Raw genomic sequence first — 26,655 nt, forward strand, 5'->3', positions numbered from 1 at the left:
TTCACTGTAAAATCTGCACGTCGTCAACAAATATAACTTTTTGCACGTAATTCAATGCACCCATAATAGGTGCTGGTTGTGTTGACGTCAGTCTGATAGACTCCATCATGAAGCTGATGTGCACATCTTCCAGATTCAACATTTCTCTTATGCGTATCAACATATTCTGGCCAAGATACCTCATTTTAGCTGATCTATTCGAAAAATATGGTGCTTCAGAGCTTTTGTTGTCTGTTTAGAGGAAGAACATCAATTTATTACCTCGAAAGGTCCATGGTAAAAAAAAAAAATCACGATATAAAAAAAGAAAAAAGGAAGTATTTTACTCATGCACTGTTTGGAAGTTTAAAAAATGAAACGATATATATATATATATATATATATATATATATATATATACATATGCATATACATATACATATACATATACATATACATATACATATACATATACATATACATATACATATACATATATATATATATATATATATATATATATATATATATATATATATATATATATATATATATATATATATATATATATATATATATATATATATATATATATATATATATATATATATATATATATATACATATACCGGGCGTAGTGGCGTGCACCTGTAATCCGGATACTCGGAGGCTTGAGTTGGAGGATCGCTTGAGGACGGGGACTCTGCACTGGGCCACGCTATGAGAGGGTGTAGGGCAGCCCGGAATCATGGCGAAACCCAATCCTTATCCCTTTTAGTGGAATATTTCATGAAATAAGAGGTGACCAGGTGACCATGAAATAAGAGTTGTAAGAGGTGACCAGGATTGCCTCAGGAAGGGCATCCAGCATAAAACCTGTGCCAAATCAGTATGCGGATCATAACGGATGATCCGCTGTGGCGACCCCTAACGGGAGCAGCCGAAAGAAAAAGAAGAAGATATATGTATATCTGGTCAAAAGTTTTAGAACACCCATATTTTCCAGTTTTTACTGAAATATAAGCAGTTTAATGTTTCAGTGTACTCTGAAATTAAAGCAGAGAACAAATAAACACTTGCAGATAAAAATAAATCTTGGAATCGTTTTGTTGAACAAATTTTAATATAAAATTTTGACTCATCAAAGTAGCCACCTGCTGCAGACATAACAGCCGAACATACTCGTGGTATTCTTTCTGCAATGGAAATCAAATATTGTTTGGAAAGTTCTTCCCAACACTGTTGCAGATCGTATCCGGTTTTATTTTATTTCTATCCGGTTTTATTTCTATATGACCACTCATTTCCGGTCGCGTGCTGGTGCTCGAGGTCAAATGGAGGATTGCTTCTTTATTTTTTATTTTACTTTGCAAAAGCAAAAAGAAATGTCAAATCACATCATTGAAGGGGTGCTCTGCTCTTTTTTTATTTTATTTATATGTGATCTAGTGTTGTATGTGTGTGGGTGAACACGTGTGTGCGCTTGTTGTTGTTTTTGTGTTTGTGTTCCCAGGAGACAAACACGGCTGGTTTCGTGTCCGGGTTGGGCATGATGAGGTGTTGGTTGTGTGAATGTTGAGGTTCTCGTTTGGTGTCATGCACATGTAGATGTGGTGTTTGGGTTTGGGTGTTTGTTGCTCACCTTATCCAGCCATTTGCACCAACCAGTTTTCGCCATTTGCATGAGAGGTGTGTATTGTGTGGGTATGTCCACCGTCTCCTCAGTCAGGCCACCCTCCTGGCTCTTCACGTGTCATTCTTCCAAAATCAACCTTTGTCATTTGTTCGATGTCGTATCGAGGACACGGGTCCCACCAAAGTCAAATTTATTTCCAGATTGCAGGCCTGAAGATATTGCGAGCTTGCTGGAGATGTGCCTCACAGTGCGACCTTCATCAATGAAGGTGCACACCACTGACAAATATTTGGCACAGCTATGGGTTCAGCGGTCTCCGCTGTTGTGGTTAATTTGGTGATGGAGGACCTCAAATGAAGGATATTTGAGTCTCATGAGATTTGGCTTCCACGGAACTGGAACAGATATGTAGATGACACCTTCGTCTTTGTACGTAAAAATATGGTAGCCCACCTACTGGGACAACTTGGCTGGGTATTCCCCAGCATTAACTTCACAATGGAAAGTGAAAAAGAAAGCAAATTGGCATTTTTGGATGTGGAGATTCACCGTAAGCCTGACGGCTCCTGAAAGACTTCAGCTTACAGGAAACCAACCTACACCAGCACATTACTGGATTTTACCTCCTGCAACCCACTCTCTCACAAACGCAGTGCAGCATGGACCTTAGCAGCTCGGGCATGGGCGGTGTCATCTTCTAAAGCTGAGGAAATTGAAGAAATCAGATTAGTTTGAGGAGTCCTGCTCAAAAATGGGGACAACAAGGGGATACTCCACACATTGGAAGAACCAAAAAGGACAGAACGGAACGAGCCAGACACACTTGGGCACTGTGTACTGCCATACTACTCAGGCCTTTCAGAAAGGATTGGCAGGATAGTACGTGGTGCACGGATTGGTGTAGCCTACAAGCCTCTACACACCATCTGTAATGTCATCTCAAAACTAAAGGACCAAATACCAAGTGATGATAAATCTGGAGTAGTTTACCAATCATCATGCAAAGACTGTGACGAATTCTACATTGGTGAAACTGGAAGGAATTTTAAACAACGACTCAATGAACATGAGAGAGAGCAATTTGGCTTGGAAAAATGACCCATTCAGCCAAAGCACGTCATTGTCTGCAATCTGGCCATAAATTTGACTTTGATGGGACCTGTGTCCTCGATACTATATCGAATAAACGACACAGGTTAATTTTGGAAGCATGGCACGTGAAGAGCCAGGAGGGTGGCCTAACTAGGGAGATGGTGGACATACCTACACAATACACACCTCTCATCTGCCTGGTGTTGGCTCAATGGTTAGGGTGATGGGCTTTGGATCATATGATCTTGAGTTCAAACCCCACTCGGCTGTTGAATTGATACCAGGTGGGGTTGACTCTGCTGTCATGCTTCTGAGGTCGGCAAAATGAGTGCCAGCATGCTGGTATACTGTGTCGGAGTGGCGACCCATCCAGGATTGTGTCCAATAGCCAAGGAGTCTGCTTCAGCAGCACCAACGCTATGCACAGAGTGTGGTCCCAATGGATGGATGGACAAACCTCTCATGCAAATAGTGAAAACTGGATGGTGCACAGGGATGGATAAGGTGAGCAACAAACACCCAAACCCAAACACCACATCCACATGTGCACAACACCCAACGAGAACCTCAACACTCGCACAACCAACACCTTATCATGTCCAACCCGGACACGAAACCAGCCACGTTCGTGTCCCGGAAACACAAAAACACCAACAAGTGCACACACGTGTTCACCCACACACAAACAAAACCAGATCACGTGTAAATAAAAACAAAAAAGAGCAGAGCATCCCTTCAATGATGTGATTTGACATTTCTTTTTGCTTTTGCAAAATAAAAAATAAATAAAGCACTCCTCCATTTGACCTCGTGCACCAGCACGTGACCGGAAATGAGCGGTCATATCAAAATACTAACCGGACATGTGCCTAGGTCCGGGGTCTACTGTGCCTGATGAAGCTGGCTGTGAAGCCTGTGAAACGTTGCCCTGAAACCGGATCTGCTCTCGCTTTTTTGCTCAAATTCGCGGATTCGATCGAGTTTTTACTTTTGGTTGGAAGCACTTTCTTCTATAAAAATGTGTAATCCCAACCACTCTGATCTTATACATATATATATATATATATATATATATATATATATATATATATATATATATATATATATATATATATATATATATATATATATATATATATATATATATATATATATATATAACACACAATATATAAAACTCTTTCTAACCACTGACTGACTGGCATTAATGTTCGTTACCTTTCGGGTGATGTAGACAGCTGAAATTTCGAGTGTCAATGGTCATCAAAGGAACACTGCAGGAAAAAATCACAGAACCATCGAAAAGTATCCATAAATGAAAATAATTAAAAAAGGAAAATAAATAAATGAAAAAAGCAATGCAGGTGAGTGACCTGAGACAAAGGGGAAGCACAGTAATTTTGTGTGCCGATGGATATTGAAGCCGATGCAAGGGGAAAAAAATCACATTACCAGTGGAAGCCGCTGTAAATGAAAATATAAATAACTGAAAATAAAGAAATGAAAAAAAATGCAAGTGAGTGATCTGAAACAATGGGGAAGCACAGTTCATTATTTCCTTCAATGTGTAAGCATACCCTGCTAATTATATATATATATATATATATATATATATATATATATATATATATATATATATATATATATATATATATATATATATATATATATATATATATATATGTACATATATACATACATATATATATATATATATATATATATATATATATATATATATATATATACATATATACATACATATATATATATATATATATATATATATATATATATATATATATATATATATATATATATATATATATATATATATATATATATATATACATAAGCCGGTAGGCGACATGGGTGGTCGCTATATAATTGCATACTAGTCGCACAGTTTTTGACGGATCGGGCTTAAAATTTTAGACAAAGAGGTTGATTATAGTGCACATAAAAGCACGAAAGCCGATTTTTGATTTTCTAACGTTGTTTTTTTTTAGGATTTTTCAAAATTTTCAAAGTCCCGTTGCGAGGCAACGGTGGCATCCATAGCAACGGTGCTCAAAAGCATACAACTAGATCCTGGTATGAACCTACCGGTCAAGTTTCATCAAAATCGTTTGACTCCTCTGATCTCCAGAGCTGTCCATTACATACATCCAGACAGACGGAAAACCTGAGAATAACGGTAGTCTCGCGACCCCCCAATATATACTCATATTCTGTCTAAATTTTAACAACTTAAATCAGAAAGTTTCATGGTGCAAATATATTTTTTGCAATGTCGTGTCTGTGGGAAATACAAATTGGATATAGGATACAATTTGTTGTGTGAATCACTCACACACATTGCACTGCTAAACGCTACAAAGTTCATTTGCAATTCACAAAGCATAACGGGTAACAAAGGCAGGCAATCAGAGTTGCAGATGGCATTTCATACCCGCTGATCAGCTCAGCCGTGCGATCACTCGTCTGTGCAATTAAGCGAACATTCCTACTTTTTCTCACTGCGGGAAACATCCCTGCTCACAAGAACCGTTAACAAAGTAATTTGGCCCAGAGATGCAGGGCAGGAGCAGCCTGGAGAGTGAATATAAATCACGTGTGCTGGTCACATATTGAGCCAGACCCAGTTGCCTTTGAAAGTTTAGCCTAGACCCTATATTGTGTCTTTGAGCGCACTAGGCCATGCATTCATCAATGGCACCGTTTTTTGAACAACGCAACTCAAGTTTCAGTTATGGGATAATACCGCAACATTGTTTCGCACAACTGGGACGTGATTTCCATAAATCAGGCTGATCTGTTTTCCTACTTTTCTGCTCCAAGTCATTACACCATGACCTCGGCTTTTGAGCGGAGCACACTCGTGTAGGCAAGAATCGAAGGCAAATTAAAATTGTGGAGATGGCCGGCTGCTCATGCTCGGTGACCACCAATAGCGAGATGTTTATGAGGCCAGCAGTTCCTTCCAAAATGGAGGTGTTTTATTGCAGGAGCCAAATTCCCCATCCCACAAGGGATCTGCTCAGTCGAAATACAGCTTGTGTATTAATGGGGTTTGTGAGCATGCCACATTTCCCTCCCGCCATTTTTTTTCCCAATAGTCTTTTTCCTCGACTCCCAGCCTCCTCTTCAAACTAAACGAAAAAGTATTTTGCCCACTTCTCTGTATTTTCTTGATTTTCATCTTTTTCTCTGGCTTTACCCTTTGATATTGTTCATGTATTTGTGAAAGATTAATTATAACCATCATTTCAATTCCTAACCTTGTTTGTCCAACCCTAACTTGTCATTTCAAATCCTATCACCACTCCTTGTTAGCTCGCCTGTTCGAAGAACAGAGCTATAGCGATACCCCCGGCGTGAGCGTGAGCGTGAGCATGAGTGTGAGCGTGAAAATGTTAAAGTTTTTGGTGCAAGTTATTTCCTTTCTTATGTTTTTATCTACCACACTATTTTTTACTGATTACAATATACAAATACATATATTGCTTTAAAATTATTTGGATCAGACTTCACTGCAATGCTTTATAAAAAATATTATTCGACTAGTCTTTGAGCGTCAATGTCAGCGTGAGCATGAAAATGTTAAAGTTTTTGGTGCAAGTTATTTCCTTTCTGTTTTTATCTCCCACACTATTTTTTACTGATTACAATATACAAATACATATATTGCTTTCAAATTATTTGGATCAGACTTCACTGCAATGCTTTATAAAAAATATTATTAGACTAGTCTTTTCAAAACGTATAAACAGGCGAGCATTGGGTGGCTTTGACACCACTCAGGTACTATACCACCACTACTACTACTACTACTACTACTACTACTACTACTACTACTACTACTACTTCGACTACTACTCATTTCACTAACTTTCCAGAGGAATGTTGCTTTTGTGGTGAAAGGGAAACTATATTTCACACATACCTGCAATGCCACCATCTTCAACCAATTTTCTTATTAATGAAAAACCTGCTATTACGCTTCTGACTGCACTTCTCCTCCAACACGTTTTAATCATTGAGCACCCGTTGAAGAAGCAAAGCAAGTCACGAGATCTCCTTGATAACTTTATTTTTAACTGTGGGAAAATGACAGCATATAAAACCAGGAAGGTAAAAATTGAGAGAAACGTGGTGGAACACAGTTCTGTGAAGCTTGAAGTCCCTAATCCGCTCGCGCATTGTTGCAGAGTAGAAGGCGACGAATATTGTAACACTGTTCAAAAGTTTCAAGAAACCTGGACCATAAATGATGCACTTTTGTCGTATTTCCCCACAAGGTACTTTGCTCTTAATTGTATGAATGTGTTATTTTGCTTTTTGGTGATCTTTCACCTCACCTTGTCTTGCTAGTGCTTTCTCTTTTGAAATGCTCCACCTTGCCCACTGCAGCCCTGAACATGGACGAGGAGAGATGAGGAAAGAAAGCGACGTTAAATAGAATTGTGGAAATTCTAACAAAAAAACAACCTACTACTACTACTACGTCAATGGCCCCAATTATTCCAACATTCTGTTGCTGTCGGCCAGAAAAAGTTTTTGACCCAAGTCTTTCATCAACCACTGGCGAGGCCAAACATTTGGTTGAAATTTGTTCAGAGTGCCAGCAATGACATGCATACTCATAATGAAATACACAGTGGGATCTTTAACATCCACCTATTATTGCAAGCAGAACAGTCTCCAGCTTAATGTCCATCCAAGGGGCAGCACACTTTGTCATACAATTTCGCCTATGCAAAGTAACAATCCAACAGTTTATCGGCAGGTTGTTGGGAATCAAACCCAGGCTAGAGAGCTTAAAGGTACAAGGGATGTTCAAAGCATTTGGCAACTTAGGTTTGATACATCGTAACAAGCTAACAATTTCCAACTGTATTTCTCAATACAGTCACCCTTCATCTGAACGAACTTAGCCCATTTGTTCTTCAAACTAGCAATGCACTGATAATGAAATGATTTGACTGCTTCTTTAACCATTCATCAATGATGGACTTCAAGGTATCATTGCCTTGAAACCATTTTCCACGCAGCTCATATTTCAAATTTGGGAACAATTAATAGTCACTCAGGGCCAAGTCTGGGCTGCAGGCTGGATGATTTAACTGTTCGAACCCAAATTGGTGAGTGATGACCTGTGAACCTCTGGTCTTGTGAACTAGCGCTTTGTTCTACCAGCAGGAGAACACCATGTCCAAATGCCCTGGCGTTTTTCATGCATGGATTCACATTGCCAGGCCAGAAAGTCAGCATAATATTGAGCAGCCATCGTCATTTTGTGCAGCATGTAATCGATCAGCAATACCGCTTTTGAATTACGTATATACTCATAATCAATGCCGAGTTTCATGTCTCTATTACCATCTGCTGTTCAAGGTTTGTTTTTGCAGATAGATCAAAATATAAGAACAAGGGTAGATTGTGGCAGGGTTTGCTCTACCATATGTAACATTTTTAATTGAAACATTGTAGACTATGTTCTTTACATGCTAGGAATGAAGAACAAGCCTTAATATGATGTATATGTTACAGTAAATATATAACAGCTACCTGATATTGATTCTGTCACGGTCCATTTTTAGAATTTCCTATCACTACGTCAAGACCTGAGGACATCTTCAATCTATTCTCTGCCATTTATGTACTCCACCAATTCTGCGATTGTGGTATAATTAAGTGCTTGTTGCCTTAACATAGTCACCACGTGGCCATAGATTTTTCTTGCAGTGCATCCTTCCTTGGACAAAGATTTACTGACCACATATTGATCAAGCTTTGAAGAGTTCGTCATTTAAAGACGGTGGGAAGAACAGAACAGCGTCGGTCATCTTGAAAAGCAGATGTTAATAGAGACATGAAACAAGCAATTAATTATAAGTATATATGCGATTTTCAAATTAATGCCTTTAAACCGCACAGACACACATTAAGTCTACACATTGGCAAACCTTCTGAACCCTGGCTCTTAAATGCACTACTTCTGCACCATCTTGTCAGCGAAGCTATTACAACAGCCAAAATGAATTATTATTAAGATATTTTAACTTCATGGGAATACAAAAAGATAATAATCATGGTTGGCCTTAAATACATAACAGAGATGGCACTGAAAACAACTTAAAACAAGAAAGCGTCTGAAAATGCAAAGCCCATCCACATCCGCTTTGTACTTAAACTAAACTTGACGAAAACGTCAGTTAAAAAATATTGTACATTTTATCAATCTGTGTTCTCCACAATCACTTAGTAAAGTTTTGTTGAAGATTTGACGACAAAAGCTCAATTGGTAAAAATGTTACGGCCTGGACTTACACATTGAATCTCAATAACAAACAAGGATTTAGATTAAAACATTTATCGCTGGTCCACAACTTCACTGATGAAATCATCCTTACATTTCATTATTCCCCATTGTGAGTAGAATGAGATGTGCAAAGTTACAAAAATTTTCCGATCAGCGGTTTCAGATATGTTTTAATTTTTTGTGTGCAATCCAAGATGGCTGCCAGAATACGTGACCTATGATGTCACAATTATAACTGAAATATTCTACATGGGGAATTGCTCCGACCCTGAAAATTTTGTGCCAATCAGACACGCCATTGCTGAGAAAAAAATGTTAAAAAAATAATCGAGCAAAAAAAGGCAAAATAAGGGTTGAAGAATAACAATCGATATATAAGACCTAAATGACCCTGAGGACCTAAATGACCCCAAGGACTCAAAAGACCCCGAGGGCCCAAAACACCCCAAGAAACCAGAAATCCCTAAATACTTGTGTCCCAAACCCATTGCATTCTGTACCCACCTTACCCAGTTGCACCCAGCTGTTCCTGGACTCTGTGTCCTTTTCTCCTGACAATGTGGCGAGTTTGCTGTCAAACCTCGACTGATTCTGCAACTGGTCCAGATGGCATCAGCCCTCCTGTTCTAACAAGGACAAATGTGTCCAAGAGCCACGTCATAAAGGTTTTGTCTTCACAAGAAGAACAAGAAGAAGAAGAAGAACAAGAAGAACAACGCGGAGCTCTCTTAGAGCCAGCGTTCGCAACGCAATGCGGCTAAAAACCTGCTTTGCTGCTCTTGCTCACCCTCTCTCTGTTCTACTCACCCTCTCATTTTGTCAAGGTTGTCTGCCATCTGCTTGGAAATTAGCTCACATTACTGCCCTGCATAAAAAAGGTGCAGAAACAGATTCCTGTAGCTACAGACCAGTCAGCCTGGTCCCAATCAGCAAGGTTGGGGAATCCATCATCACTTCTGGCATTAAATCCTTCCTCTTGTCCAATGGCTTGATTTCCGATCATCAATTTGGATTTGCACCAGGTCACTTAACCCTAGACATGCTGCTTCTGCTCTCCCAACAATGGATGGAGATCCTCAATGCCAAACATGAGATCAGAGCCATCTCCCAAGACATATCGCAAACTTACGATGTGGCCTATCATCTAGCACTGCTCACTAAACTCTCCTCTCATGGTATCCATGGCAATCTCCACTGATGGCTCACGGACTTCCTCTCCTGTCACAGTCAACGTGTGGCTCTTCATGGAATTTTTGCTACTCCTCTTCCCATCCAGGCTAGAGTTCCTCAAGACAGTGTTCTTGGCCCTGTTCTTTTTCTGGTTTTCATCAATGATCTCTCAGACTCTCTGGAAAATCCTTCTTATCTCTTTGTTGATGACTCCACCCTCTGCCGTACCATCTCCTATCCCTCTGATTGGCAGGCAGCAGCCTCTTCACTCTCTGCAGACCTGGATAAAAATCACAAGATGGTCAAACACTTGGAATATGCTTTTCAGACGAAAGCTTTGTATGTGGTCAGGAGCTCAGGTGGGCCGAGGAAGGACTTTGCATGACAGAGGATTCCCGGGGGATTCCTGACAAATCTCACACCCTCACCATGTCTCTCTGAAATGACCAACTGGAAACTCCCCCCCCCCACCCCCATCTACTTTCTCAACAAACCCCTTGAAGAAGTCATTTCATTCAAGCTTTTGGGTCTCACTAACTGCAACGATCTTTCCTGGGATAGCCACATCTCCAAGCTGGCCTCCAAAGCCAGTCACCGACTGGGCATCCTACGTTGTGCAAAATCCTTCCTTGGCACACCTGAGCTTCGTACCTTTGACAAATCTTTCATCTGCAGTCTGATGGAGTACTGCTACCCCCTCTGGGGAGGCGCATCTGCCTCACACCTAGCTCGACTTCACGCTGTGGAAACCAAGGCTTTTAGGATCATTGGTATCTCCTGTGATGAATCTGAGTTTTGGGGTCTCTCACTCTCTCACCACAGGCAGGTCGGTGGCCTTTTATTTTTTTGTATACATTGACGAGGCTCGTATGAGAGCTAATACAATGCACAGCTCGGGGGGCATGAGACAAGAGGGATGGGAGAGGAAAGGACAAAATAGTGGGGAACAGAGACATTAGGTATTCGGAGTTCCGTGGAAGGGAGAGGGATGGGGCGTGGAACATGGGGTATACAAAATGGATATTACAGGGACTTTCAGGAAGGAAAGCAGGGAATTTGATGAAGGTGGGTTTGGAGTGGATTAACAGGGGTAGAAACGATCGAGGTTTTGGATGGGGGAAGATAAGAGGTGGTGGTGAACAGCTGTTTTGAAAGCCTGGAGGGAAGAATGGGAAAGAATAGAGTGAGGAAGTTTATTCCAAAGGCGGGAAAAAAGAGGAATGAAAGAGTGAAGATGAGCAGTGATTCGTGATTTTGGTAATTTTACCAGAAGGGGGTTGTTGGCAGATCTTGAGTGCCCTGCAGAAATATGGTGGGGACATATCGCAGACAGAGCAGGGGGGTGGGGAGGGGCGAGACCACAGAGGACACAGAAGAAAATAGAAAGACCACTGACCTGCCTGCAGTGAGAGAGTGAAAGGCCCAAAGACAGCCTCATCGTGGTAGATACCAATGATCCTCAATGCCTTGGTTTCCACAGCGTGAAGCCAAGAAAGGTGAGAGGCAGGAGCACCAGCGGAGAGAGGAAAGCAGTACTCCATCAGGCTGCAGCCGATAGCCTTGTACGTGGTCAGGTGCTCAGGTAGGCCGAGGAAGGACTTTGCACGATGGAGGATTCCCAGTCCGCGACTGGCTTTGGAGAACAGGTTGGAAATGTGGCTTTCCCAGGGAAGATCACGGCAGATAGTGAGACCCAGAAGCTTGAATGAAAGGACTTCTTCCAGAGGATTGTTGAGAAAGTACATGGCGTGGGGGTGGGGGGGGGGTTCTCAACGGTTCTTTTGGAGAGTCATAGTGAGAGTGTGACATTGTGACATTTGTCAGGATTGAAAGACATGTTCCACGTGTTGGACCAGTTTGTGATTTTACCAAGATCTTCAGAGAGCAAAGAAGCTGCGGCTTGCCGGTCTGAGGGATGACAGATAGTACGACAGAGGGTGCTGTCATCAGCAACGAGATAAAAAGGATTTTCCAGAGGGTCAGAGAGATTATTGATGAAAAACAGAAAAAGAACAGGGCCCAGAATGCTGCCTTGAGGAACTCCAGCCTGGACAGGAAGAGGGGATGAGAGAACTCTATTTAGAGCCACACGTGGGCTATGACATGCGAGGAAGTGTGTGAGCCATGAGTGGAGATGGCCTTGGATACCACAGGAAGAGAGTTGGATGAGCAGGACAGGGTACCAGACCGTGTCAAAACCATGCGATATGTCTTGTGATATGGCTTTGATTTCATGTCTGACATTGCAAACCTCCATCTATTGTTGGGAGAGAAGAAGCAGCATATTCAGGGTAGAGTAACCTGGTCTGAAACCAAACTGATGATCGGAAATCAAGCCATTGGAGAAGAAGGATTTAATGTCTGAAGCGATGATGGATTTTAAAACGTTGCTGATGATTGGGAGAAGGCTGATTGGTCTGTAGTTGCAAGGATCCGTTTTTGCACCTTTTTATGCAGGGTTGTAATGTTTGCTGATTTCCAAGCAGATAGAAGATGACCTTGAGCAAATGAGAGAGTGAATAGAACAGAGAGGGTGAGCAAGAGCAGAGGAACAGGTTTTTAGGACACGTGGGCTGATGCTGTCTGGGCCGGTTGCAGAATCTGAGTCGAGGTTTGACAGCAAACTCTCCACTTTGTCAGAAGAAAAGGACCCATAGTCCAGGGGCAGTTGGATGTGACTGGGTAAGGTGGGTACAGAAAGCAAAGGGTTTCTGAGTTTAGGCATTCAGCCTTTTCACATGCGGTATCAGCAGTGCGGCCATTTGAGGTAGGGAGGGGATGGAGGGGAAGCATACACTTGAAACAGATTTGATTTGATGCCACCAGGATTTTGAGGAGGGAGAGAGGTTTGACAGTTCACACTTGAGATTAGAAAGATGTTGTTTTCTGACTCTCCTGAGGGTGGACACAAATAGGGTGAATATACTGGTTCTGGCTCACTTTTCCCCATGTAAATGAATGGGGGATTTTCAGCGATTCCTATTTTTTTTCCCTAAAAATAAACCCCCTTTTTATCCCAAGGTATATTTATTTGTCTCCCCTTTTAACCTGGAGGTTGAACCTCATTGAATTGAACACCTGGGGGTTGAACAGCTCACTCATTGAACCTATAAAGATTTGTTCATTCTCAAATTCCTTCAATAGTTTAATTTTCTTTGCACAATAATCCCCATCTAAAATATTGACAAACAAAACATTTGAATCTTTATATTTTTTAAGATACCCCTTTTGTGCCATTACGAAATGATAAACTTCTCTTAATGCTCTTGTTTGACCACCTCCTGAGCCACATATCATTTTGAGATTATAGTAAATTGTTTTTTCATTGTTGAATTGATAACCATCAAAGTTTTCAGTCCATTCAAGGATATTCATTTTTTTTCTTTACATCCTCTAACTTACTACTTTTTAAATTGATTCGCTTATTTGTTTTATTTACCTTTGTTTTAGTTATTTTTTCAATAAGGCTTATTTGATATTTTTCACATTCATTATGTTTTCCATTTATATACCAAGACTGAGATTTTCTCCACTCTTTAGTTTGATTAATACTTGGTTTGACCATTTATATATTGCAAAAAAACGCGGCGGTAGCCCTTAAAAAACCCTAACCCATCTTCCTATCGTTAAAACACAATCTATTCTATTCACTCTATCATACAATATCCATATGGAACACAATCTATTCCATTATCAAAAATAAATCTCTTATCATCAAAGGCTCCTAATGCCTTTTTATTTACTTTTTCGCTGTATATGTTATGTTTATAACTTCTTATTGTATTCATTTTCCTTTTTTTCTTCTTTCTTATTCATCAAACAATTATAATAATTTCTAAAAGTTATTGATTTCTTTATTACATATTTCTTTATTCCCTTTAACCTCTTATCAATCTGATCACCATACTTATAAGCATATGCCTTTGCTCTCAATCCAATAAACTCACTCATTACTTTTCCACCCAACTCATCCTTAAACTTACCAATAACCTTTTCATTCTTTTTGGAAAATAACTCACTTTTCTTGCTGAAATTACTTGTATCATATACTCCAATATTTTTCTTCATATCTTTATAAACATCATCAGTTTTTATATCTAGGATAAAACTATCAGTGTCCATATACAACAATGAAACATTTTCACCATACTCTTTCTTTAAGTCATTATACAAATAATCATACATCAATATCTTTGATAAATCAGAACTGCTGTTCCAATATAAATTGGTTTATCAATTATAATACTTTCCTTTTTCATATGAATAGCAGAAAAGTTCTCTGAAAAAACCTCTTCTCTCTCAAAACTTGGTTTATTTATCAATCTCGAAGCTTCTTTCCAAGATGTTGCGAATCTAATGTTTTGCCTGTTTCTAACATTTTCCATAGTCTTTCCAAATACAGCATTATTCATTAATTTATAAAAGTCCCCTTCAAATTTTACTTTTGTATTTGCTCTCATATCTGTATTGAATTGAATATACTTTTTCACCCAAGGACTTTGTTTAAATTTTAAAACTCTATGAATTTTAGCTACTCTCAATCCTTCTCTCAAAAACTGTTTTAAGCTTCTCTGATGCAAAACATATCCCTCTTTATCATAGAATGTTGTTAATAACTTTTCTGTTGATTTGCCTTTAATATTAAAACTTTTATGATAATCACTGAACCATTCTTTCTTTGGGGTTTCTTTCTCACATGCAAAAGGAAGGTCTTTATGCTTATTATGAAGATCACTCGGGTACCTCAAATCAACTTCAAAATAATAACCTTCTTCTTCGTCATTCAATTCCTCTTGAGAAGAAATAACAATATTCATCAAAGCCTTTTCATAATCCTTTTCTTCCACCCACTCTAATTTACCATAAGGCAGAGATTGAGACATTGCCCATCCATACAAATTATTAGCATCAAAATACATCAAATAATTACTATCTTTTTCACTATCATAATTTGGAAGATATTTATTATTTGCTTTAGCATATCTTTTTGAACATACTTGTGATATTCCACCTCTCTTGGACTTCTCAATCATCAAAAGCATATCAACATCACTGATTAAATCTATATCTTGTTTTGTCATTTTCAACATTGCACTCCAAGCTAAACCAGAAGCTGTGAAATAGTGGGCAGGATCTAATCCATAACAATTTTTATTATGACAGAGTGATCTAAAAGCTTCAAACACATCAGCTAACAATAAAACATCTGTTTTTAGATATAAATCATGATATTCTCCAAGGTTCTTTATCTTAAATATTTTCCATATTTCTTGTGCGTGTTTATATTCCTTATCACTTATCTCTTCTTCATAAAGGTTATTATAGAAACTTTCTTTTGATGGAAGTTGTGTTTCTTTAAATCTCATAAATGAATCCATATAATCATAAGGATAAATTCCCTCACTTGTAAGAATTTTCTCTTTACTTTGAATTTCATTCCTTGTTTGAATTTCCTCTCTCGTGAGAATTCCTTCTTTAATCAGAATTTCATCTTTAATCAGAATTTCCTCTTTAGTTAGAATTTCATTCATTGTTCGAATTTTCTTTATAATTAGAATTTCATCTTCAGTTAGAATTTCTTCATTAATTTCCTCATTAATTAGAATTTCCTCTTTACTTTGAATTCTCTCTTTAATCTGAATTTCCTCTTTAGTGAGAATTTCCTCTTTTGGAAAGAATGAATTAAGATTTGGAAAAGAGTCCATGGAGCTTAGATTTGATGCGAGGTAGGCTAGTGGTGTTCCCATAAACTTGTAAGAATCTAGAAACCTAATACGAGTTAAAGGTTTTGAGAATATCATTTTTGTAAATGAAATAAAATTTTGACTTGTGTTTGTTATGGCAGAAATATTCCCTGGTGTTTTTGAAAGTTCATTTATAAATAGATGTGTATCATAGTTGGCGCTGTTGTGAAGAAAGACTGGAATAAAAGAAGGTAATTTATAATTAAGATTACAACAGGAATGAGCGGGACCTCTATATTTACCAGTAAGATAACAATGATCCCTAACTTTAGACTCCTTAATTTCCACCTCACAAATATGACAGATATTGTTCTTTCTAAATTCTAATTTTTCTTCTTTGGTTAATTTCATCGGTTCATTTGTTTCTTTCATTAATTTAGTGAGTCTTATACAATCCTTTTCTAATCGTTTTACAAACTCTTGTGAAGCTTTTTTTCCACTATAATGTTCAAGTTTGTTATACTTTTCTCCAACAGATGATTTGATATAATATAATAAACAGAAACCACAAGGAATATATTTTTGATATTTATTTGTATATGATTCTTTTGGATGAGGAGAAGCAGTATTTATCTTTTTAAGGATACATTCAAAATCAGTGTATATCACAAATGGGTGCATGATAGATTTATTATAATCTTCAAAAGAAATCTTTTCACCAGGTTTAGGCATTGTAATTACAGCTGATTGATGATTACTACAATATTTTGAATGTTGTTCTAATCCTTCTTTTGTATGAAATGAATTAAGACATCGCTTACAAGGATATATTTTGTTTGCTGTTCTGAATACCTGAGAAGAGATTAATCTTGATAAATTATTGAGGTATGTGTAATGTGAATTATTTCCAACACTAAAATAAAGAAGATCAATGTGTGTTTCTTCATTTTTATAGTTGTTTGAAATTTTTAATATTTGAACTTTGTTTGTATCCATTAATCCATATACATTAATAGAAAGATTATTCTTTTTCTCAAATTTAGGAATATCTGTTAGTGGCATTGGGAATTTAAAATCTTTAATGTCCAAGGTATTCTCATATTTCATATATTGTTTTACTCTTTCTGAATTACATTTTGGTGGATGAAAGTGAGCAAGAACAGACCAGAGAAAACATTTATTATCATTGTTCTTAATATTAACAACTGCCTTCTTTAGTTTTATTTCTTTTGGTAATTCAATATAAGAAGAAGCTTTAAGAGGGTTTGATTTTAGAATGTGTATATCTAAAAAGATGATTTTTTAATTATTGAATCCACTTCCTACCACGGTATTATCAACATCCTCCTCTTGTTTTGATAGTTCTTCATAAACCCCACTATTCAAAAAATCTTGAAATGATGTTATAAAATGAATATCTGTTCTCATATAAGGAGTTTGTTCTTCATCTTGTCTTTTCATATTCATTTTCACTCCCATATATAACTTTAAAGTTTTCATTTCTTTTAATGTCTTTTTAATAACTTTTTCAACATCAGGTTTCACTATTTAAATTGATTCAGCTATTGATGATGGACCAGGTTCTCCAAATTGAAAAATCCTTATTTTTATATGCCCTTTAAATGCCCCATCAGTGTTTTCAATATAATAGTCTCCCTTTACTTTAACCTCATTTTTCTTGTGTTTTTGTGATTGAAGATGTCTATTATAACTACTCTTCAAAACATCCTTTGAGCAGATATCACAATGTTTTCTTTCCAACTCAAGAGGAGATATTTTATGAAATAGATTAAATGTGTGTTTGTTGGTTCAGAGGTGTTTTCTATAATGTTTATATTTGTGATTACAAACATCGCAGTATGTTGTATTCACCATATTTATATAATAAATCTTTGCTTAAACTAAAATTTTCTTGATGAAAATTTTGTTTATTTTACAGGTGAATCTGTGCTTAAAACCATTTTATCCTCCAACTTTTTCACTGAATAAATACAATGTTTCAAGACACAAAAGACAAGTTTCAATCAATCTCTTCATTTGTTAAAGATACTGAGAAATATGTCAAGGATGTAAAATTGAACAAAGATAAATATAACAACTATTGGATAAAAACAATTATGGTAAATAATATGAGTTCTTCAATTTCCTTCAGTGGAAGGGCTTTTAGTATACCTGGTAGAACATCAATTAAAGTATCTCTAACAAAAGTTTCTCCTCTCCTTCTGGTAATATATTCAAAACTAGAAAAAGCAATGAAACAAGAAAAAGTATCAAAAAACAAAAACCTTATGGATGAAGCTTTAGAAAGAAAAGATAAGACCATCTGTAATATGCAAGGAGAAATTTGTATTTTTTTCAACAACCCTAAAGATGTAAATCCTGATGAAATAAAGGATGTTAATATATCAGGTGAAATGACATTTCGTTCAATAGTAGTTAACGATCATTTTAAAATTACCTTTATTATAAAAAATGTTGTCGTTGAATCTGGTAATGAAAAAAAGTATATTGATATCGATGGTAATATTATTAAATATGATTCAATATACAACTGAAAGTACAGATGAATTTCAGTTTAAGTAAAGTTTTACTTTATAAATATGCTAGAATTTCCTGATTCTCCATATGACAAATTTGAGAATTGTCCTGCGTGTGAAAGACGGGGATTAAACACAGAGTCAAAAGCCTATAAACAATGTATATTCTGTGATTATCTTCTAATTAATGATAATAAAAATATAAAAAGGAAAATAATTATTTTAGATTTACACCAAAAATGAAATACTTTACAAGATTGATTAGAGAAATGAATGTAAAGTATGAGGGTGATAACACACCTTTCCTTACAAGGGAAGAAACTGAACGTATAAGAGAAATGTTCAAAGGATTGTTGTTATATATTATTCATGGATGTAATTTTCAGGGAAATATCAACACAAGATATTGTATAAATAAAATAATGGATTATCTTGAAATTAAACCTGAACTTAGGATAAAATATAGAGTTTCTAAAAAAGCCAATAATAAATTAAATAACCTGTTTTCCAAATATATAAATGAATGAATTTTTAACCAATTGGGAAAATATGATAAAATTTAACAACCATAAAAATCTCCCAAATTCATTAAGATGTCTCATAGTTGGTTCAACTGGATGTGGAAAAACCTGCTTACTTTTAAAGATGCTCCTCACTCCCAACTTTTTAGATTATGATAATTTAATAATTTTCACAAAGTCGAGTTTTCAACCAGAGTATCAACTACTTTCACAAGGTTTTAATGCTGGTCTTCAAAAAGAAGATATAATCGGTTGATTTAAACGTCAAAAAAACCTAAATGATTATAACATTGAAGATATAATTCAACTATTTTGTGATACACAGAGATGTAAAAAGAAATCAAATCCGATAACTTGTATTCTTAGTGATAATACGGATGATATACCGTCTCCCCAAGATTTGGATAAATCAAAAAAGAACCTCGTTATCTTTGATGATTGAGTCAATGAGAGAAACCAAACAGTAATGGACAGCTACTACACAAGAGGGAGACATTCTTATTGTAATTGTATTTATCTTAGTCAATCGTACTTTCAACTTCCTCGTCGTTCCATCAGAAACAATGCCAATACTTTTATTTTATTCAAGTTAAATTCAATAGATATCAATAATTTTTGGAGAGATAATTGTTCTACATTATGGAGTAAAAAGAAATTTGAGGATTACATGAAGCACACGACTGAAAAATATAAATATATTGTTGTGAAACAAGATGAGATATTAAGGGATATATTTTTTGTTTTATAAACAATTACATATATAAATGACAACTATTATTGTAAATCTTGTGGGTAAATCTGCTTCTGGAAAAAAACTTTCATAAATCAAGGTTCTTGTGTAGTACAAATGAGAATATTGTAAATTTACTTAAAAAACACCCCGTGATCAACAACAACTAGAGCAATAAGACCTGGAGAAGTAAAAGGTGAAGATTATCACTATATTTCAGTGGAGGAACATATGCGATTGAGGAATGAAGGTCAAATATTTGAGGTTTCTCTTGGTACAACAAAATATTCACATTGCAAGAGTGAGTTAAGGAAACTAAAATCTGGTGGTCTTGGGATATTAGAAACTAATCCAGAATGAATGAGACAAATTATGAAACATCTGAGCGGAGTGAAGATTTTATCATTCGGTTTTGATGTTGATGAAGAAACTCAACGCAAACGTATGAAAAGCAGAGATGCAAGTATTAGTGAAGAAGAAATTACAACTCGCATTAATGTTAATAAAGAATTTGATGAAATATTTAAAGAAAAGGATTTATTTGAACACATCTACTTGAATGATGAAGAAAAGGAAAATTTCCCTGTTGATCTTTACAATTCATTGAATGATATTTTACAATAAATAAATGGATGCAAAAGAAAGAGCAAGAAGATTTAAGGAACATCAAGAGTTGGTTTCAAAAGTTGTAAAACAGCAGGAAGACATAAAGAAGAAACGCAGACAGAAACTAACGGGCGAAGAACCATTTGAAAGAAAACAAGAGAAATTTTTTAAACCACTTTTAAAAACTTCCCAAGAAAAAATGAAAGATGTTTCCACAGCTCCCACAGTAGAATATACTCCTAAAAAACTTCAAATGTTAAAAGATTTTGATCAAATGACGGAGGAAGAATGAGAGCATTTCAGAGAATTAAAGGTATATGATGATGAAGGTTTATTTCAACAACTGGAAGAGATTAATCAACCCCCTGATTATATTGTGAATGCTCTTCAAAACAATGAATATTCAGTGGATTCAAAAACCAAAGCAGGACTCATTCCAACAGAACAACCAGCAATATTTCATCTTGTTCAAGAAAAGGTATTGATATTTAATGATGAATTAAGGTTCTTAGGTTCTGCTCAACCCCCTGTTAAACTAACTCCGAGATTAATGTTTCTTCTCACAAAAGATGGAAGACAAGGTTCAACTCTGAGGGATGAATCAAAGTATATTGATAAACCATTGGATATGAAAAATAATGATAGAGTATATATTGATCTGCTGAACACTCTAAATTATAGGGTTAGTATTTCTAGTAAAAGTAGGAAAAATGAGAAGGAGAAACACATTATTCAGGCTTTAAGTATCCTTGGTTCAGGTATTAGTTTTCTTCCAAATGACCCATCGCAATTAGTTAATAGACTGTTATTGTTGTTAGGTAGTAAGAAGGCTGGAAATAACAATTGTTTTAATGAAGCATCAGCCATTTTAGACCAGTTGATAAACATGAAAATAATTAATAAATCTCAATATAAAGACATTTTATCTCATATTAAATAAGATGAGAAGCACAATCCTGAGTTTTAATTTCACAACAAGCGACCACACATCTTCATTCCCATACCCACTACAACTTGACCCAACAAAAGAATATGAGGCATCTTTATTGTCCATGGAAACTTATAATACCTTATTTAATATAACTGATAAAAATGACAAGTTTAGTTATAATCCCGGAAGTGGATACAAAACGATAACAGTCTCACCCGGAGCATATGAGATTTCTCAAATATCTTCCGAAATTGCTCGTCTTATGAAAGAACAGGGTGATGAACCAAAAAATATTGTTATAGACATTCAAAAACATACTTCAAAATCAACGATTAAAGTTAAAAATAACTACAAGGTTGATTTCACAATTTATAATTCATTTAGAGAGTTATTGGGTTTCTCCTCAAAAAAGATTGAAACTAATGGGACGTTTTACAGTGATAATGTCATTCAAATATCCTCAGGAATAAATTCGGTGTTAATTCACTGTGATTTGATTGATGGTGCTTATAATGATGGAAAAAAACAAATGCAATATTTTCATTCAGCGCATACTCAACCCCAATTGGTTATAAATTCAATATGGAACCCAAAAATTTGGTTTATCTCCCTGTGTCAGGAAAAACCATACACAGAGTAAATTTTAGGATAACCGACCAAGATAATCGTATGATTTCTTTTAATGGAGAAGTTATATCCATCAGAATTCACCTACGTGAAGTTTTCCAATAAATAAATACGATGGTTATTGTGAGGAAACACGAGTTGGGAAAATATAAAATAATTACAGGGGATGGGATGTTCCTTTCCCCATACTACAAGGGTGAAGGTATGTATCTTGGTAGAGGATACTATAAACCTAAGAGACAAAGGGGTGTTGGACATCAATTTAGAGGAGATGGGATAATTGATACTCTAATGGGTATTGGTTCAACTATTCTTAAACATAAACATCTAATTGGTTCAACTGCTTCTGCTGTGGGAAATGTAGCAGGTGCTGTAAAGAGCATAAAAGATGCCCAGAAGGAATCTCATAAATTACAAGCAATAAAAGAAATTAAGAAAGGCAAAACTCAGTTGTCCCCCCAAGAACGACAGAAAATAATTCGAATACTTGGATCAGGGTTTCCAAAGTTTTAACATCTTTTTTTCCTAAATAAATACAAGTATGGAAGCAATTGATAGTATCTATGATTTGGATGATACTATTATTATCTCAAACTCCACTAAAAAAGAAGATTACTTCAAGGTAAATGCAATAACTGGAACAGACTGGAATACAAATGGTACAAAAAGTTTTGAAATAAATAATCAACAAACCTATTTGAATCTCTCCGAAAGTTTCTTGTTGTGTAAATTTAAATTCACTAAAGCTGGGAATAACACAAACGCTACACTTGTAAATGATTTCTTCTGGAAAATGTTTGATAGTGTGCGTTTGTATATTGGAACACAAGAAGTTGAAGCAGTTGATTATGTCTCTGCTGTATCTGAAATGATGAAATTTACACTCTATACATTCAGTGATGGAAAGGGAAAGGGGTCTGTCGAAGGTTTTATTCCTGATATGTCAACGGGAACAAACACAGACCCTGGATATACTCAAAGGAAAGGAGCGTATAATGATGATACAAAAGCAGAAAATAGTTTTACTGTGGCAGTTCCTCTTAAAGGTATATTTGGATTTTGTGATCATGATAAAGTTCTGTATGGTCTTAAAATTAGATTTCAACTACAAAGGATTGATAATGAAAATCGATTGCTTTTTGGTGTTGGTAATGCTTTTGGTAATCAGAATAAATTTGTAATTGAGGAGATGAGTTGGTATATCAGTGAATATACTCCTAATCTTAAAACAGAAGAGATGTTGAATCGAAGACTTAACTCAAAGAAACCACTCAGTGTATCAAACCTCAAAAGAAGATGTCAACACGTTAAACTCAACCAAACTACTTACACGTGGAATTTGGGTGTTCTGGAAGGAAAGCCACAATATCTGTGGATCATTTTTAAAAAGCCAGATGGTGATACTGCGACTGATAAGAATAATGCATTGAGTGATAATGCTAAGGTGAAACAACTTCGCGTTTCTCTAGATGGAACATTTTATCCACGAGATAGATTGGAAATTAATTGGGAAAAAATGATTTTGCTGAAGCATACAAGTCTTACCAAAAGGTGTGTGAAAGTAATGGAAATAAAGAACCTATTTTGGAAATGACAGCATTTAAAAGTTTTTATACAATCTATGCGTTTGACCTGAGCGCTCAAAAGGAAACTATAAAGTCTAATCGAGTGGATACTTCCCTATACATTGAAAGAGGAGAGAGTGAAGAAGTTGATACATATTGTTTGCTTTTGGAGGAAACAGAATTGCAGATTAATACAGATAATGGTGTGATGATTAGTCTCACATAATTTTTTGTTAAATAAATGAGTGGCAAAGTACCAACTGGGGTATATGTTAATCAAATCAATCTTCCTAAACTATCATCTTGTGTTCAAAATCAAAAGCCTTGTACGATTAACGTTAATACAATTCAGAGAAAAGGAGCAGTAAGAATTGATGTTTTGCTCACAAGAGAACAGGTTAAAATCTTGAATGACACTGGCTCACTTAAAATTAAAATGACAAAACCAATGTTGAAAAAATATTCAATAAGAGAGACGAGTGGAGGATTTCTCCCATTTCTAATTCCTTTATTTGCTGGTTTAAGTGCGGTTGGAGCATTGACGGGTGGTATTTCAACAGCGGTGAAAACTGCTAACGAAAGGAAGGCTCAACTCCTGGCTCAAAAATAATTGGAAAGACATAACAAAGAGTTGGAGAAACAAATTAGTGGAAGTGGTGTAATTGTAGATTTTGCTGAAAAACTTGAAGGTCTGCCTGATAAAGCAAGATTGTTAGTTGGAGATATGCTTTCTTCTATAGCACAAGCAGGTGTAAAATTAACGAAAAGAGGTAATGGATTATATCTTTCTAATAAATAAATGAGCATTGATGAGTGGTTTAAAGAATTTGGAAAGAATACAACATCAAATTTACAACTTGTCAAATATTGTAAGAAACTAAAATTTCATAATGTGGTTATTTGTATGAGAGATGAATTAACAAATGTGCCGAAACATACAAAGAATATTATTATGAACTTAGAAGATAATAATGGGAACGGTTCTCATTGGGTTTGTATTTTTAATAGTCAAGACAAATATTATTTTGATAGTTTTGGTCTTCCACCACCTGTTGAAGTCATAAAATTCTTACAGAATGGTGTTTATCAAACATTTCAAGTCCAAGAATTAAATTCCAAGTGTTGTGGTCAATTATGTCTATATGTGTTATTTCAACTCAACAAAAATCAAAAAAAATTATGATATTATTTTTAATCTAATATAAATGACTTATGTTGGTAAAGATGGTTCTATCTTTGGTGTATCTCAAGAACTGGATATTGATTTATCAAATTATTACACAAAGGCACAGGCTGAACGACATAAATATAATATAACCAAAAATATTAACATGAAAAATGCTTATAAATTAAAAAATTATCCAAGCCTGACTGACGCGAATGACTTGGTGAGATTAAGCGATTTATCACAATATATATCCTTAAATAAAATGGCCATGTATTCCAAAGATACAGAAGTGTTGATATTATCTCCAGGTCATACAGAATTCACAGTTCGAATTAAAATAAATTTTTATAAAGAAGGGGGTATCGTTTGTATGAGAATAGAACAATGGGGGTATGATATGAATGATTTAGGGTATAATTGGTCATTTAAAATTAACCTCGAAGACCTGGAACAATTAAATCAGTCTCGTAAGTAAGAATATTATCCACTTGGTATCGAGACTGAGTTTTGTGGGGCCACGATTAGTAAACAACAAATAAAAGAATTTAATAATAGTAAATATAATAATGGTTTTGCCCTTGTTTATCTCATGAAAACAGAAAAAACAGGATTATATATAATAAGTAAGGAAATACAAAATGATTTAACTATGGGAAGATGGGGAGGTGTTTCGTGCCATAATATTATTCTAACATATATTTCTAATACATAAATGGCAGCAAGAAGGCTTCAAGAAAATTATCATTTCTGTGTCCAAGCATACCTTCAAGAAAAGGGTATTCGGTATTTTAATAAATATGTTCTACAACATAAGAATGAGGTATTTTCAATAAAAGATTGGCATTATGCTGATGTTGATATACCGACAACTTTAGATTTAATTAGAATGTTAAATAATGAAAAAATCATAAAGTTAAGAAAAGGTAAGGCTCTTTTAGAAATTCAAAAGAAATTTTATTGGTTTCCTGTTGTAAAAAAAATTATTTTGGATACAGGAATAACAAGAAATCCTGATGAATATATGTATGATATTCTATGGGGTGTAAGCGATTCAAGGATAATAAGGGATGAGGAAGGAGTTGAAGAAGAGAGGGAAGAGGAGGAAAAGGAGAAGAGAGAGAAGGAGGAGAGGGAGAAGAAAGAGAAGGAGGAAAAGGAGAAGAGAGAGAAGGAGGAGAGGGAGAAGAAAGAGAAGGAGGAAAAAGAGAAGAGAGAGAAGGAAGAGAGAGAGAGGAAAGAGCGAGACGAAATAAATATGAAAATATGGAAACCAGTGAGATTACAGAAAATAAGTCAACCCACCGAGGAGGAAAACAAAGAATTGACAAGTCTATTTGCAATACTTTCGACAAGAATATTGACATCGACAAGCTATTCATTTTAATTCAAGTTTTTCATTTTTATTTTTTTTTTCTTCAATAAATGGAGGAGAGAGTGAAGGCATTTCTAAGGATTCTTTATGTTTTAAAAATTAAGATTCAAATGTGCATGTTGGAAACTAAAAAGGTTTTTGCACTCTGCAGGAATTTTTCACATAAATAAATGAGTTATTGTCTGAAATGTAAAAAGAAAACTAATACTAAAAATATTTCATGTATTAAAAGTAAAAATAACAGCGTTATACAAAAAGGTATATGTTCGGTGTGTGGTTCAAAAAAAAATCAATTTATCTCCAAACACAAACGAGGAGGAGATATACAAAAGTTTTTATCAGGAAGTAAATTTACAACTACTGGAATACCAGGGGAATTACATCTTCCAGGGTATTCTTTCTGTGGTCCAGGCACAAACTTGGATAAAAGATTAGATGAGGCAGACAATCCTAAATCCTGGAGTAAACCAATCAATAGAGTTGATGAAGTGTGCATGAGACACGATATTGATTATGGGAATACCACAACATTGGAAGAAAAGCATGAAGCCAATAGAGAAATGTTTTATAATTTGTCTCTGATACAAAATTCAACCTTGAGAGAAAAAGTTGATCGGTTCATTGTGAAGAAGATGATCAGTGCTAAATTGAAACTTGGACTTGGAAATTCAAAAAACTTATAGGCTCTAATGATATCATTAAGACTGAAGAG

At 35.7% G+C, this 26,655-nt stretch overlaps 1 long non-coding RNA gene across 1 annotated transcript in view; it reads right to left on the minus strand.

The window, feature by feature from the left end:
• Positions 1–6,790: 6,790 nt before the first annotated feature.
• Positions 6,791–26,655, minus strand: part of LOC147024364 (uncharacterized) — a 119,450-nt gene continuing 99,585 nt past the window's right edge. Inside the window, exon 3 of the long non-coding RNA XR_015058817.1 lies at positions 6,791–7,122. This is a non-coding gene — a long non-coding RNA (uncharacterized LOC147024364). The remainder of the gene's footprint in view (positions 7,123–26,655) is intronic.

This window comes from Eptatretus burgeri, chromosome 6 (assembly GCF_056783735.1).
Source record: "Eptatretus burgeri isolate ZD-2024b chromosome 6, Ebu_testis_v1, whole genome shotgun sequence".
Taxonomy (NCBI): Eukaryota; Metazoa; Chordata; class Myxini; order Myxiniformes; family Myxinidae; genus Eptatretus; species Eptatretus burgeri.